Source organism: Pleurodeles waltl, chromosome 6 (assembly GCF_031143425.1).
Source record: "Pleurodeles waltl isolate 20211129_DDA chromosome 6, aPleWal1.hap1.20221129, whole genome shotgun sequence".
In the NCBI taxonomy this organism is placed as follows: domain Eukaryota; kingdom Metazoa; phylum Chordata; class Amphibia; order Caudata; family Salamandridae; genus Pleurodeles; species Pleurodeles waltl.
This window is the reverse complement of record NC_090445.1, coordinates 1433749769-1433763884: the sequence shown is the minus strand read 5'-3', so window position 1 is coordinate 1433763884 and position 14116 is coordinate 1433749769.

Here is a 14116-nt window from a genome sequence, read left to right as displayed (position 1 = left end):
ATCAACCATCTCATCCATCTAGCTAAAGTAGCTGATGATACTGGTTTAAAAGGTTTTTGCAAGGCAATTAACAATTGACCCTTAGAATTCTGTCAAAATTTCTCTGTGACAATTTCATAATCCTTCAAACATTGAACCACACATAATTTTGAATTTTCCTTATAAATCGGGTAAGATACTGACCTGCATTTCGTTTTAGTTCTTCTTGTTACCGAAAAGGAGACTCCTTCTGGTGAAAAAGTTCTACCTGCTAAATCTAAAGCCCTGACGTCCGATACTCTTTTACAAGAGACAAGGCATAAAAGCATGGTTAGCTTAGCTGAGAGCTGTTTGCGAGACAAATATCTATTGGCAGGCCATGAATCAAGGAATTTTAATATGATATTAACATCCCATAAAACAGTATATTTTGCCTGAGGTGGTTTAGAAAGACGTATACCCCTCAAAAGCTTGCAAATTAATGGATGTTCACCAATGGGCTTGCCTTCTACCTGTGAATGTCCTGCTGAAATGGCAGACCTAAAATTATTGACCGTCCGGTAAGCTAAACCGGAACTGGCTAGTTCTGCTAAAAAATTAACAATCAAACCAATATGTGCTTCCACTGGATTGGCACCCCTTCCATCACACCAACTAGACCATCTGCGCCAGGCTGAATCATATCTCTTATGGGTATTACTGGCCCAGGCCTGATTAATGAATTCCGCAGCTTGTTGCGAAACATCTGAGGCATTCCATCTCGACCTGAAATTAACAGGCTAGAAGTGTTAGCTTCCCTGACAAGATCAGAGGATGTTGAAGGCCCTCTGGACTCAAGAGAAGATTCGGACGAGGCGGAATCAGAAGAGGAGAGGAACAAGCTAAATGTAGAGCACTGGGGAACCAAGGCTGTGCTCTCCTGAACGGAGTCACCAGAACAATCTCTGTTTTCTGTCTCCGCACTTGAGCCAGGACTCTGGCAATCATCAGAAAAGGAGGGAAGGCATAACCCCGAAACTGGGACCAGTCCTGAAGAAAGGCATCTGTCTTTAGAGCATAAGGGTCTGGACGCCAACTGTAAAAAAAATTAATCTGCAATTGAGACGAGAGGCAAAAAGGTCCACTTCGCAATTGCCCCATTCCTGCACTATCTGGGCAAAAATCAGAGGATCCAACTTCCAGTCACTGGAGTCTGACAGGTATCTGGAGTTCCAGTCTGCTATGACATTCTGGTCTCCAGGCAGATATTCCGCTATGACCACTAAACGCTGCGTTAGGCAAAAATGCCAGAAATCCTTGGCAATCTCCGCCAGAATCCTGAACTTCGTGCCCCCTAACTTGTTGACATACCTTACTGCCGATATATTGTCCATCCGTAATAGTATGCAACAATCTGTTTTCTGCGGGGAGAGGCTCTTTATAGCAAATGAGCCCGCTAGAAGCTCCAAACAATTGATGTGAAGGGATTGTTCCCATTCTGACCATCTGCCCCCCGACACTAGGGAGTTGCAACGAGCTCCCCAACCCCATCTGCTGGCATCGGATTCTATCACTACTTCCAGGCGAGAGCCGAAAATCGCTCTGCCATTCCATGCCTCCATGTGGTGAAGCCACCATTGAATTTCCGATCTTACTTCGGAAGTCAGTGGGATTAGTTCTGAGTAACTCAGACCCTGTTGTAAGTGTCTGATCTTGAGACTTTGAAGTGCTCGATAATGTAGGGGTGCAGGAAAAATCGCCTGAATAGATAAAGCTAATAAGCCCACTATCCTGGCTATGGTCCTCAATGATACGGTCTGGTACGTCAGTACTGACCTCAATTCCCTCTTGATGTTGCATATCTTCTGAGAGGGAAGAAGAAGTTGGCATAAAGTGGAATTTATCTAAAAGCCCAGAAACTCTACTATCTGAGAAGGTTTCAACAATGACTTCTGTACATTGATCAGGAAACCTAAATCTTGTAGGAGACTGATGGTCCAATCCAAGTGTGAGATTAGGACTTGAGGTGATTGAGCCATCAGCAAAATATCGTCCAGATATATAATCAATCTGACTCCTTTGGCTCTGAGATATTCCATCACTGGTCTCAGCAACTTCGTGAAGCACCAAGGGGCTGACGATAGGCCGAATGGGAGTGCTAGGAATTCTAGACATTGATCTTTCCATAGAAATTGTAGAATTGTAGAAATGTGTGGAGGAAATATTGGAATTGATAGATAGACATCCTTTAGATCCAGACGCACCATCCAATCCCCTTCTAATAGGATGTCTCTTAACATGTGAATACCCTCCAGCTTGAAATGCCTGTACAGGATCCACTGGTTGAAATCCTTTAGGTTCAAGACTAGACGGTGACCTCCTCCCTTTTTGTCTACTACAAAAATAGGGCTGAGCAAACCGAAAGGATGAGGGGAAGCAAATTGTACGGCTCCTTTGTCTAAGAGAGCTTGTACTTCTTTGTCTATAAAATCTTGATTTGTTTGGGAAAAACACATTTGTAAGGGGGGGGAGAGTTGTTTGGGGGTACTGACAAACTCTAGACGAAATCCTTCTACTGGTTGAAGAATCCACGGATCTCTGGATGTCTGTTTCCAATTTATTAAACAAGATGCAATTCTGCCCCCAAGTTTGACCTGAGAAAAATGAATAATGCTCACCTGAGAAACTTGAGTCTTGGATGGCTCCTTGTTGTCCCCTGCGGTGACCTCTGCGGAAGCGGGGACGACCCCCTCTGTCTTGTGGGACAGAAGGTGGAGTCCTGATCTCCGTACCAACCACCTCTGCCTCTAGGGTAGTAGTTTTGGGGACTGTTAAAGGAGCTAAGGCCGGGCATACGACCTCCGAAACGACCGGCCCTGCCAAAAAGGCCTAGTTTGAAAACCTTCTTGAGTGACATTTGCGCTTTGTCAAGGGAAGAGAAGGTGGAGCAGAACTTGGCTAAGTCCTTGATGAATGAGGATCCAAAGAGTAGTCCTTCAGCCGAAGGTCCCGCCTCTGAGGACGCAAGATCTGATAAGTTGGGGTCAATGCGCATAAGCACTGATTTCCTTCTTTCTCCTGAATTTCCTAATAGACACACAGCCCTTTGTGCCCACCCGATAAGGACGTCAGTGTCCACCGGGGTACCAGATTCTTTGGCTACATATGCCAGTTCGAGGATCTTAGTCAAGGGACGGGAAAGGTCCAGTAGTTTGTCTTGCCAGCTACGCCATGAACGGTCCAAACCTTCTTTAGGATCTTTAGCGAACTTCTTCATAAAAGTGACCATGGTCGGGTCTATCTCTGGGGTCTCAGAAACTTTACCCTCCAGGTCAGGTCTGGGGCATTCCGCTTTTAGACGTGATCTAACCTCTTTATCAAAACTCTTACGCAAGTTGGATTGGACATACTGTGCTACTTCGGGAGGAGGGAGCCAATTAGAAGATCTGGGGTGAATAATTTCTGTAGGATCAAAGTCCAGGACTTGGGACGGAGGGGGCATTTTCTTACTTTTCTTACTCGGAACTGGAACATCAGAGTCATCTGAGTCGTCTGAGGAAGAGGTTTTATCAGAGGAGGAGGTAGAAATGGGAGTTCCTTTTTTCGAACTATAATTATGTTCACCACTGCGTTTTCTCCGCAGTTTCTCAAAGGCATCCGCGTGGATAGCGCTGACCTCTGCACCGGGTTCCAGATTTTTTGCTCTGTCTTTTACCATTTTGGGATCTTGCTGTCCCTGAGACCAAACCTGTGATCGAGCGATATCAAACATTTGCCCAGAGAATGGACCTAAAGCTCTCACTAGAGCATCATTGACTGACTGTTGGACCCTGGTATCAAGGGCTTCCACCAGATCAACTTCTAGTTGATTGCCCAGCTCCTCTGGGTAGTATTCAGTTTCTTGCTCTTCCCATTGAGACATGATGCAAGATAGCAGTAATATCTTATGAGGAAAATTATGTTTAATCTGTTTAAATGAAGATACCAAGTGGGGGTGTGCAAAAACCCCAAGTTCAGGTCAGGAAACAATCAAAAGAGCCCTTGAATTAAAGTGTGGAGGGAGCAACCTGAAGGCACTCTAGGCAATAACCTGCTATATATTTTACAACCCAGTCAGTTTTCAGTCTGCTGGGCGTCAGGGAGCAATTGTCACTGTAAGGAGGGAGGCCCAGACGAGCACACAGCACACTCGAGCCGATCGATATCTAAAATGAAAGGAATCGTCTCGAATGCGTGCGCGCGCGTGTTCGCGCTAAAAATAGAGAAAAGACTGCCCGAGGGCAGTCCAGCTCCTGCTCCCGCTCCACAAGCAAAAAGGGGCTATAAATATTGGCAAAACACCAATAATTTGAAGAGCGAGAGCGCTAACACTAACAACAATAAAAGCGCGCTGAATCGCGACGCTTAACTCACGCAATACACATAAAATAACAATCAAATCACATTGATATGTCGGAGAAAAAATAAACATGTACTTATCTGCTGCGAAGCAGCAAAGAAAGAGGAAGTGACTTCATAGGTCAAAGGACTTATAGCAATGGACATGGATGGTGATTGGACCATGTGACAGGATATTGGGTGTCCTGGGTATTGTAGTTTTTTCTGTTACTTGTATTTCATTGGCTGTTGTTTAAGTCAGTAAAGAAAGAGAAAGCATAATCGGAGCCTCCGGTCCTGACATAGAATCAGAGGCCCATACCTTTTTGGGCCTTGCCGAACAGCATAATCTCCATTTTGCCTGCATTCAACTGGAGACAATTTTCAGTCTTCCAGGCGGCAATTGCTTTCATCCCTGCTGAGAAGCACTCTTTCTCTTTGACCAGATCTTTGTCAAAGGCGATCAATAGCTGTGTATCATCAGCATAAGATAATAGTTCAAATCAAAAAGCTTTAACAGTCTTGGCAAGGGGGTCACATAGATATTAAAAAGGGTGGAGATGGTGCAAGAGCCCTGGGGCTTCCCCTTGTCCAGAAACTTGGTTTGGGATTTATATGAACCTAAAGTGGATGGTTTGAGTCCTGTTGTTTAGGAAGTCCCCAAACCACTGTAAAGCTGTGCCATGGATTTCAATTTCCCTCACCTTTGAAACAGCCTGGGATGAGACACAGTATTGAGTGCTGCAGACAGGTCCAAAAGCACAAGCAAGGATGGAATTTTGGCATCATGGGAGCAACTTATATGAACTTTGACAGCTACCAAGGCTGTCTCATTGCTGTGAAAAGGTCAGAACCCAGATTGTGACTGGTCCAGAAATGTATCAACCTCTAAGTAATCCATAAGTGGCTTAATTTATTTATTTGTTCTTTCAACAGCTTTCCCCATAAAGGAAGCAGTGAAATCAGTCGACAGTTAATATAATTAGAAAATGTTGCCTTCTTTATGATCAAAATGACCTGAGCCACTTTCCAAGCCAAGGGGATTCCCGTATTCAGCATTAGTCATGGAAAAATCTAATATCTGGGTCAGATAGGGGCTTAAATATAGAGGCAAAGTGGGAATAAATAAAATCAGGACATGGATCAAAAGAACATCCAGGTTTTGCCTCAGCCATGGTTTTTCCACCTGATATACGGTAAAACTCTCAAACATGCCTAAATGAGACAGCGCTTTTTCATGAGGACCTAAGTGTTCCCATGAGATCTCTTCTAGATAGGGTTGAGTCTCAAAAGTCACATACATTTTTTGATTTTGATGTTAAATAATCTGTCTATCTCTTTGCAATGCTCAGCCGAGTCATTGATTGTCTGATTTATGATAGTAGGGTGTACCTGTTCCTTTCCAATTTTAAATAGTTCTTTGGAGGAACCACTATTTTCTTCCAATATTTGTATAACGTAGTCTTTGTTTGCTTTTTCAAGTGCTTTATGGTAATTTTTCAGTGCCATTTAATGCTTCAGGCGGTCTTCAGCACACTTTGAGCGCTGTCATTGTGCTCCAGCACTTTGGATTTCTGCTTTCCTGTCCTTAGTTCCTTGGTGTACTATTCTCTGAAGGGGAGTGTCTAGATGAACTATTTAGCTTCCAAGGAGGACACCATCCAGAGGCCTAATAATGGCTGATTTGAAATCTTCTAAGTCTGTTTCTAAATTCATACCCTCTTTTTGCTCGGGGCGGACAGAAATGACCCATAAAAGACTCCATGTTAACTTTTCTCCAAGCTCTCTTCAGGGTAGGATCTAAGGTTTTTTTCATAACATCTGGCAATGTAAATGTGAAATTGATAACAAAAATGGTCTGACCGGTGTAAAGGATTGATATCATAGATCCTGATGTATCAATATTAGAAAACAACAGATCTAGGGTGTTTCCTGCCTCATGGGTTGGGCCAAATATCAATTTTTTAAGTGAACAATTTGCATCTCAATCTCCTGCCACTTACATAGGGGGTCCTTAGAGAGTTCAAAATGCTAGTTAAAATCACCAATTAGTAAAAATAATCATATTTTAAAACAAGAGGGAAGAGCCGGGCAAAGAGATTCAATGCCAACTGAGAGTTGTATCTGGACAGCCGTAGAGAATAGCACCCCCTTGCAGCACCAATGAATTTTGGGGCAACTGAAAGTCTAAAATCTTGCAGTCCTCCATTAGGGTACTGTGTTCAACAGTGCAAACATATGAACCCTTAAAGGTAATAGGGATACCTACCCCTTGTCTGCCTTCTCTGTTGCATTTCAAAATCCTGAAGCCGAATGACTCTACTGCAGTAACCTCCGGCAGTGCACAACTATTAATCCATGTTTTGGTGATGAAAACTATGTCTGGGCTGGCACCATTAATTAAGTAGCAGATCTCGGCACTGTGCCAAGGAAGAGATTATGCATTCAAGTACAAACATTTGAAACTTTACAATTAGTGTTGGTAACAAAATGTGCAAGTTTACCAGGCTCATCATTCGGCCAGGCTTCCCAAAAGGGTCCAAAGGACCCTTGGTATACCCCGTTGGCCAAAAACCCATTTGTCTCTGGCCAATGTATTACTCTGACCCATTCCTAATAGGGTCTCACATGTGTAAGTAAGCCTGGCCTGCTTACCTGGAATGAAAAGGGCAGAGGTCCTGGTGACTGGCGATGGCAGGGAGCTGATGGGCTTGCCTTTGGCATGCCGACAGCGTGGCTGTGCAGTGCCCACTTTTAAATACATGTTGACGGTCAACGACTAAACTACTAACCTCTCCACACAAAATAGTGCCCCAGTGCACTCCCTACTTCAAAATCTGTGAGGCAGGGCTAGCGTGGTTTGAACACATCACTCTCATCACACTGCCAAATATAAAAATGCCCTCTGCCTAAAACATAATGTGGTAAAATTAGATTTAACAAATAACCCCCAAAATCGCAGCAGTGTTAGTGGGGGTAACAGAAGTTTCAAGCTGTTTGGGGGCTAACATAAGTCTGATGGCAGCTATGAGGTTTGTAGTGCAAAATAGACTGATAAAAACAGCTTTGCAAATAGCAACTGCAATAGCAGTGATAATATTTTGCCTCATAGTGGTCTCAAATAGCAGCAGTAAGGTTTAAAGTGCAATGGACACAAAAATCGTACTTTATCTATCTATCTATCTATCTATCTATCTATCTATCTATCTATCTATCTATCTATCTATATATATATATATATATATATGTATGTTTAAGCATTGCACACTTAAAAGAATAATTTTGTAAAATTCTGAGGGGGTCCCGATGATTTTTTTCCCCCCACTGGTGGGGGGAAATATATATATATATATATATATATATATATATATATATATGTGCTTTAGACCAAGTTGTGCACAAGTCAAGAGGATCAGCCCCCTAATCCTCAATCACCAAAAGGTGCTACAAAAATGAACCAAAGCTCAGCACCAGCTTAGTCCAAAAGATTAGATAGTAGAGGACCTCCTTAGACAGCCTTATAACCTTGACGAATGTCTTGAATATATATCACTTCATCAATCAAATCCTTTGTTAATCATAAGTAATTTTATTGTTCCAATCATGATAGAAAACTTTGCCATAGCCAAAGCGTTTCGTCCCTCAGGACTTCTTCAGGGCACAGAATGAGAGAACCAACGCTCCGTCCATATGTATCTGATGCGGCGACAAGAGAAGCAGTCGCCACTAGGTAGTTATAGTTAAGACCATGTTTCCATAGAAAAAGTGTTTTTTGACTTGCCTATATCTTTGGCACTGTTTGACGAATCTTCACAAAATGTTCCAAAGAAAGTGTGCCAGTTATTCTTGTTGTGCACTGAAAATTTCCACGTGATCCGTTAAGTGGGGGCAAACAAAAGGGGGGGGGGGCAAAAAAGTTGTGTTTATCATATTAATTCCCCTAGGATCTTTGAACAACTACAGCTCGAACCACTGGACAGAATTACACTAAATTTGGCAGAAAATTAGCTCTCGGTATGCAGATTGTGCTACTACTGAATTTGTATAGTTTTGTGTATGCAAAATGTGAACCTAACTATAGCTACCTTCTAACCTTTGTTTTATTAGTGAATGTTTATATACACACACATAGCACTTATTTAATGTTGCTTAAGAAACACAACGTACACACTGAAATGCTGCCAAAAATGTAATTTATCCACGCAACTGCTGCAGGCACCCAATGAAGGTTAGCACTAAGCCTTTATCATGGGTCACTTGTGCAAGCTGAATCATGCATTTTATTTTTAAATAATGGATACTCACTTTTCAGTAACTATTTGAAAAAAGAAGAAAACAGAGAGAAAAAACCCTTACAGAAAAAGAACCAATAAATTGTTCAAAATTGTACAGGCATATATAACAATAGTTATTAATACTTTTAAAATGTAATATATACTTTCATATTCCTGCAACCCAGAGATATCATAATGATTGTAAGTGCAATATATATATTACCTCATAAAATAGAAAGCCACTGTTAAATTAGACCATCGGTTTTCAAACTTTTTAATGCCGCGCCCCCACCAGTGGGAGGAAAGAAATCATCAGGACCCCCTCAGAATTTTTCACAATTATTCTTTTAAGTGGGCAATGCTTAAACATATCTAGACATATTTAAACATTGCAGTTAAGTTCTGTTACTTTAAAAAAAAATGCTAAAATACTGTTTTCTACTTGAAACAAATCCCTGTAATCTTCATAATGCTTCTTTTGGCCAGAGCCTGGCTCCCCCCCTCCCCCCTGGGATCACTTGAGGCCCCCTAAGGGGTGCCCACCCCCTAGTTTGAAGACTCCTGAATTAGAGGGATACTGTTAGCATTTCATTATCCTACCTCTGAATGCTACTCATGTAGGCCCTGTCACCTACTACCTTTAGATTTGACCATGTCAGTGCATTCTCCAAAATACTTAACAGCTTGCTTCTTTATCATCCTGGTGTTTAATGGTACATGTAGCCTCTTCTCTTGCCAAACCTTGCCCGATCTCATCCTTGTTATGGTACTTAGTTTAACATCATGTTTCCTGACTCCTGCAGATACACCAATTCATCCATACTTGTTTTTTTGATTTATCACACTCTCTACTCCATTTGCACCTCTTTTCTGGTTTCCGTTTCCATCCTTGTGACTTCTGGCTTTCATAATCTTCCCTTTTACAAGTCTCTATGTAGCCTTCCTTTCTTTGGTGGTTCCCAGATTCCTTGCACCTGGTTGATGACTCACATCTGGCTCACTCCCTGTTCTTGTGATCGTCCCCTTAGGCTTCAACAGTTTTTTTCCCTGTGAGCACAGTATGCAGCGGCTTGCAAAGGACTTTTCTGCTGAAGTCCCATTTGTTCTATATTTTGTCTTGCTGCTCTGATACCAGGCTTGCTCCTTGAGACTTTGTATTTTGTTTTTCTTTTTTTCTTGCTCCCAACTTTCTGCTTTGTTCCTTTGCCTTTCCTGTTTCTGTTTCTTATTGCCTTTTCGCTTCTGTTTGCACTGTCATCTTTCTTATTTTTTTTTACACAGTATTTATATTGTGTGCGTAGTTTTGCCAACGTTGGCCGGGTATAGTACCATGGTCTCGACTCCAGGCTGTTTTCACCTGTTCCAGGCCATGGATTTTGCCTTTTCCTTCTCAAATTTCATGTATAGGTCTTGTGTATACTACGCCCCTCATCAGAAGTTACCTTGTTCTTTTTTAAAACAAGCTCTCCTTGATCCTTAGTTGAGCCTTGTCTCCTCTGACAGATACACCTATAGCAATGAGAGTATTGTTATGAAAAAATACATTGGAAATGCACTCAATTTGTTTCAAGTGCATGCTTTTGTTGAGCTACAACAAAAGATGACATAGTAGAAAGTGTAAGGGAACACAATGCCCCTATAAACATAACAGAAATGCAAGAAGGAGAAGGAAGGAATAGTTGTAAATGGAGTGTGGGTGGGTCTACATAGAAAACGAGGTGCCAGGGGTGCAGAAGTAGAAAGGGTCATACATGTAGAACAGGCAAATATAAAATAAACAAGGACAAAAATAAACATTTTGGGGAAAAGTATTGTCCTTAAAAAAGAATAAAAAGTGATGACCAACCCAAAATAATGCCTCTACGTAGATGGAAAATAGTGAAAAAATGAAAATACAAAATACCCACCCTCACAAATTAAATAACCTTCACAAAAAGAGAAAATATAATGACTAATTGTTATAAGAGGTAAAAAAGATGCATAGACATCTAAACTACAAATGCATCTTAAACACCACACAATTAGACCTATCATATGCCAAATATGAAATCTTGAAGAGACCAGAAAATAACAACACTATTAATCCTACATAAGGTAGTGCCTGACTTTCAATTTGTCGGACGGAGTATGTACTGTCGTCATGGCGAAGTACTTTACTTCCTCCATGGAGAGGGTACTTAGCACACCACAGTTTGGTGATATCCGCTGGCCCAGAGGACATCTCTAGCATTTCCATTAACCACAGTCACGAGTTAAATGTTTTGATAGTTTGATGGATGACCCCATCAATGTGATGCAGCTATCTGCCAAATGTAAACCTTTTATTTTTTTTAATTTAAGAACTTTTTCTTTTTTTAAATAAAATAAAAAACAATGGTTGCCTTGCCATGGGCATTTTCTCCCATGGCCTGGGCGACATTTAAAAGGTTTTTGCTATCACATACCACGTTTTGTATGGCAGTATGTGAAAGCAAAAACTGCCCAAGTTGCCCACACTAAATAAGAGGTGCAGACACATGGCCAAATCTCTGACAGCCCTCACTCAGTCAAGCTGTCAGAGGTGCATCTAGATGACAGAGACAAAGTAGTCTCTGCCATCTACATACTGAAGTTCCACCTGTCTCTAAATTAGGCCTGGGCGGAACTCATGAAGTTTCACTCTGCAGAATTCTGCACAGTTACACAAAAATGCTGTGATATTCAGCAGAGTTCTGCGAGTGGGTGGAATTGAGACATTTTGTTGCTCGTGCTGATTTTTTGTGCTATAATCTTCTTCTGTGCTGTAAAATCTGCACAAATGGCACCACATGACATGCCAGAGGTTACTGCTTCTTTCTATCACTTGAGTTGATATTCTTCTAGAGCTGGCACCTTTCTCAATGTGAACGGTCATGACCTGTCGAGAACACCCGCATTGAGAACTCTCACCCGGAAGCATTATAGCGTACAAAAATAACACTAGGGATGCAAATTCTCATTTGCCAACTTAATGTTGGCATGCCACACATGAGAAAAAACTCCACGTGGCAGTTGGCAGAGTTATGCAGAACTCCGTTCTCCAAGCCTAGCGGAGGGTGGGCAAAACTCTTTGAACTCCGCTGGCGGAGCAGAATTTTTGGGGGCCACCCCTACCCTAAATGAGGAGTGCGGAACATCGCTTTGGTGGAGAGGATACTTTGTCACCTGTGTGATTCAGTACCCTTTCCTCCAAAGTCTACATCAGGCCATTCATCTACATATCAATGCACCAACCTCTACACACACAATTTACAATACTAAAAATGTGCTTACTCATACCAGAGAACCACAGAGAATAACAGCATGAGAAAGATCTGCCTACAATCAGAAAAGAAAAAAGACTACAAAATATAAGCACAAACAAAAAATGGCAAATTCATTGAACTGAAGAAAGAATGTCTTCACATTAGAAAAAATAGAAACAAATATTAGACAATATATGATATGGTTACAAATATAAACATAATAATATATGGAAAGGGTTATTCTAACATTTATAATAAAATATTGTAAATATGAAATTAAATATATATTAACAAATTCTGAACCACAAATAAAACAATTTATTTACAGCATTTGTAATATGTATGAAAAATTCTGAAATAAAAACTGAACAACAAAGGTTTTTCAAGAATATAAAAATAATAAAGTATAAAAGATTGAATGACTATATGTGCCAATAATTATTTCAAATTAATAAACACTTTTTATGTATATAGTTACAGCATGCATTTCATTGCATTATTAAATCAATCATTTCAAAATTTTAAAAAATAATAAAACAAATTATGTCCTACGTAATTATTTACATAATTGAAAAAAAATACCAAATGATTGGATGACAAACACTTAAGATGGTAAATTGTAAAAATGATATGAAAAAATAAATTAATCTAAATTTAAATTTTCTTTTCCTACTCCAAAAACAGCTAAATTGGGAACACCGTTGAAATCTTGGAGTAACCAACATTATAGTCTTTCCCCAAACATAACCACTTTAGGGAAAATGTTGGATCCTGGGGAGGACAAACGTACTACTCACACTCTAAACTGGACCTCACTACTTAAATGGACCTATCTATTTTCTAGTTTACCACACACTACCAAAAATTCACAAATATCCATGCCATCCACCAGAAAAATATGATTCTGTTTGAGAACCATTGTTTCAAAACACAGATTCTGTCATAAAACTACTAGGACCTTTGTAGGAAGTTGGCTCTGTATGTGCTATTTCAAAGTAAGGAATAGCATGCACAGAGTCCAAGGGTTCCCCTTAGAGGTAAAATAGTGGTAAAAATAGATAATACTAATGCTCTATTTTGTGGTAGTGTGGTCGAGCAGTAGGCTTATCCAAGGAGTAGTGTTAAGCATTTGTTGTACATACACATAGACAATAAATGAGGTACACACACTCAGAGACAAATCCAGCCAATAGGTTTTGTGTAGAAAAATATCTTTTCTTAGTTTATTTTAAGAACCACAGGTTCAAATTTAACATGTAATATCTTGTTTGAAAGGTATTGCAGGTAAGTACATTAGGAACTTTGAATCATTTCAATTGCATGTATACTTTTCAAGTTATTCACAAATAGCTATTTTAAAAGTGGACACAGTGCAATTTTCACAGTTCCTGGGGGAGGTAAGTTTTTGTTAGTTTTACCAGGTAAGTACGACACTTACAGGGTTCAGTTCTTGGTCCAAGGTAGCCCACCGTTGGGGGTTCAGAGCAACCCCAAAGTTACCACACCAGCAGCTCAGGGCCGGTCAGGTGCAGAGTTCAAAGTGGTGCCCAAAACGCATAGGCTTCAATGGAGAGAAGGGGGTGCCCCGGTTCCAGTCTGCCAGCAGGTAAGTACCAGCGTCTTCGGAGGGCAGACCAGGGGGGTTTTGCAGGGCACCGGGGGGGACACAAGCCCACACAGAAATTTCACCCTCAGCGGCGCGGGGGCGGCCGGGTGCAGTGTTAGAACAAGCGTCGGGTTTGCAATGGAAGTCAATGAGAGATCAAGGGATCTCTTCAGCGCTGCAGGCAGGCAAGGGGGGGCTTCCTCGGGGAAACCTCCACTTGGGCAAGGGAGAGGGACTCCTGGGGGTCACTTCTGCAGTGAAAGTCCGGTCCTTCAGGTCCTGGGGGCTGCGGGTGCAGGGTCTTTTCCAGGCGTCGGGACTTAGGTTTCAGAGAGTCGCGGTCAGGGGAAGCCTCGGGATTCCCTCTGCAGGCGGCGCTGTGGGGGCTCAGGGGGGACAGGTTTTGGTACTCACAGTCGTAGAGTAGTCCGGGGGTCCTCCCTGAGGTGTTGGTTCTCCACCAGCTGAGTCGGGGTCGCCGGGTGCAGTGTTGCAAGTCTCACGCTTCTTGCGGGGAGATTGCAGGGTTCTTTAAAGCTGCTCCTTTGGATAAAGTTGCAGTCTTTTTGGAGCAGGTCCGCTGTCCTCGGGAGTTTCTTGTCGTCGTCGAAGCAGGGCAGTCCTCAGAGGATTCAGAG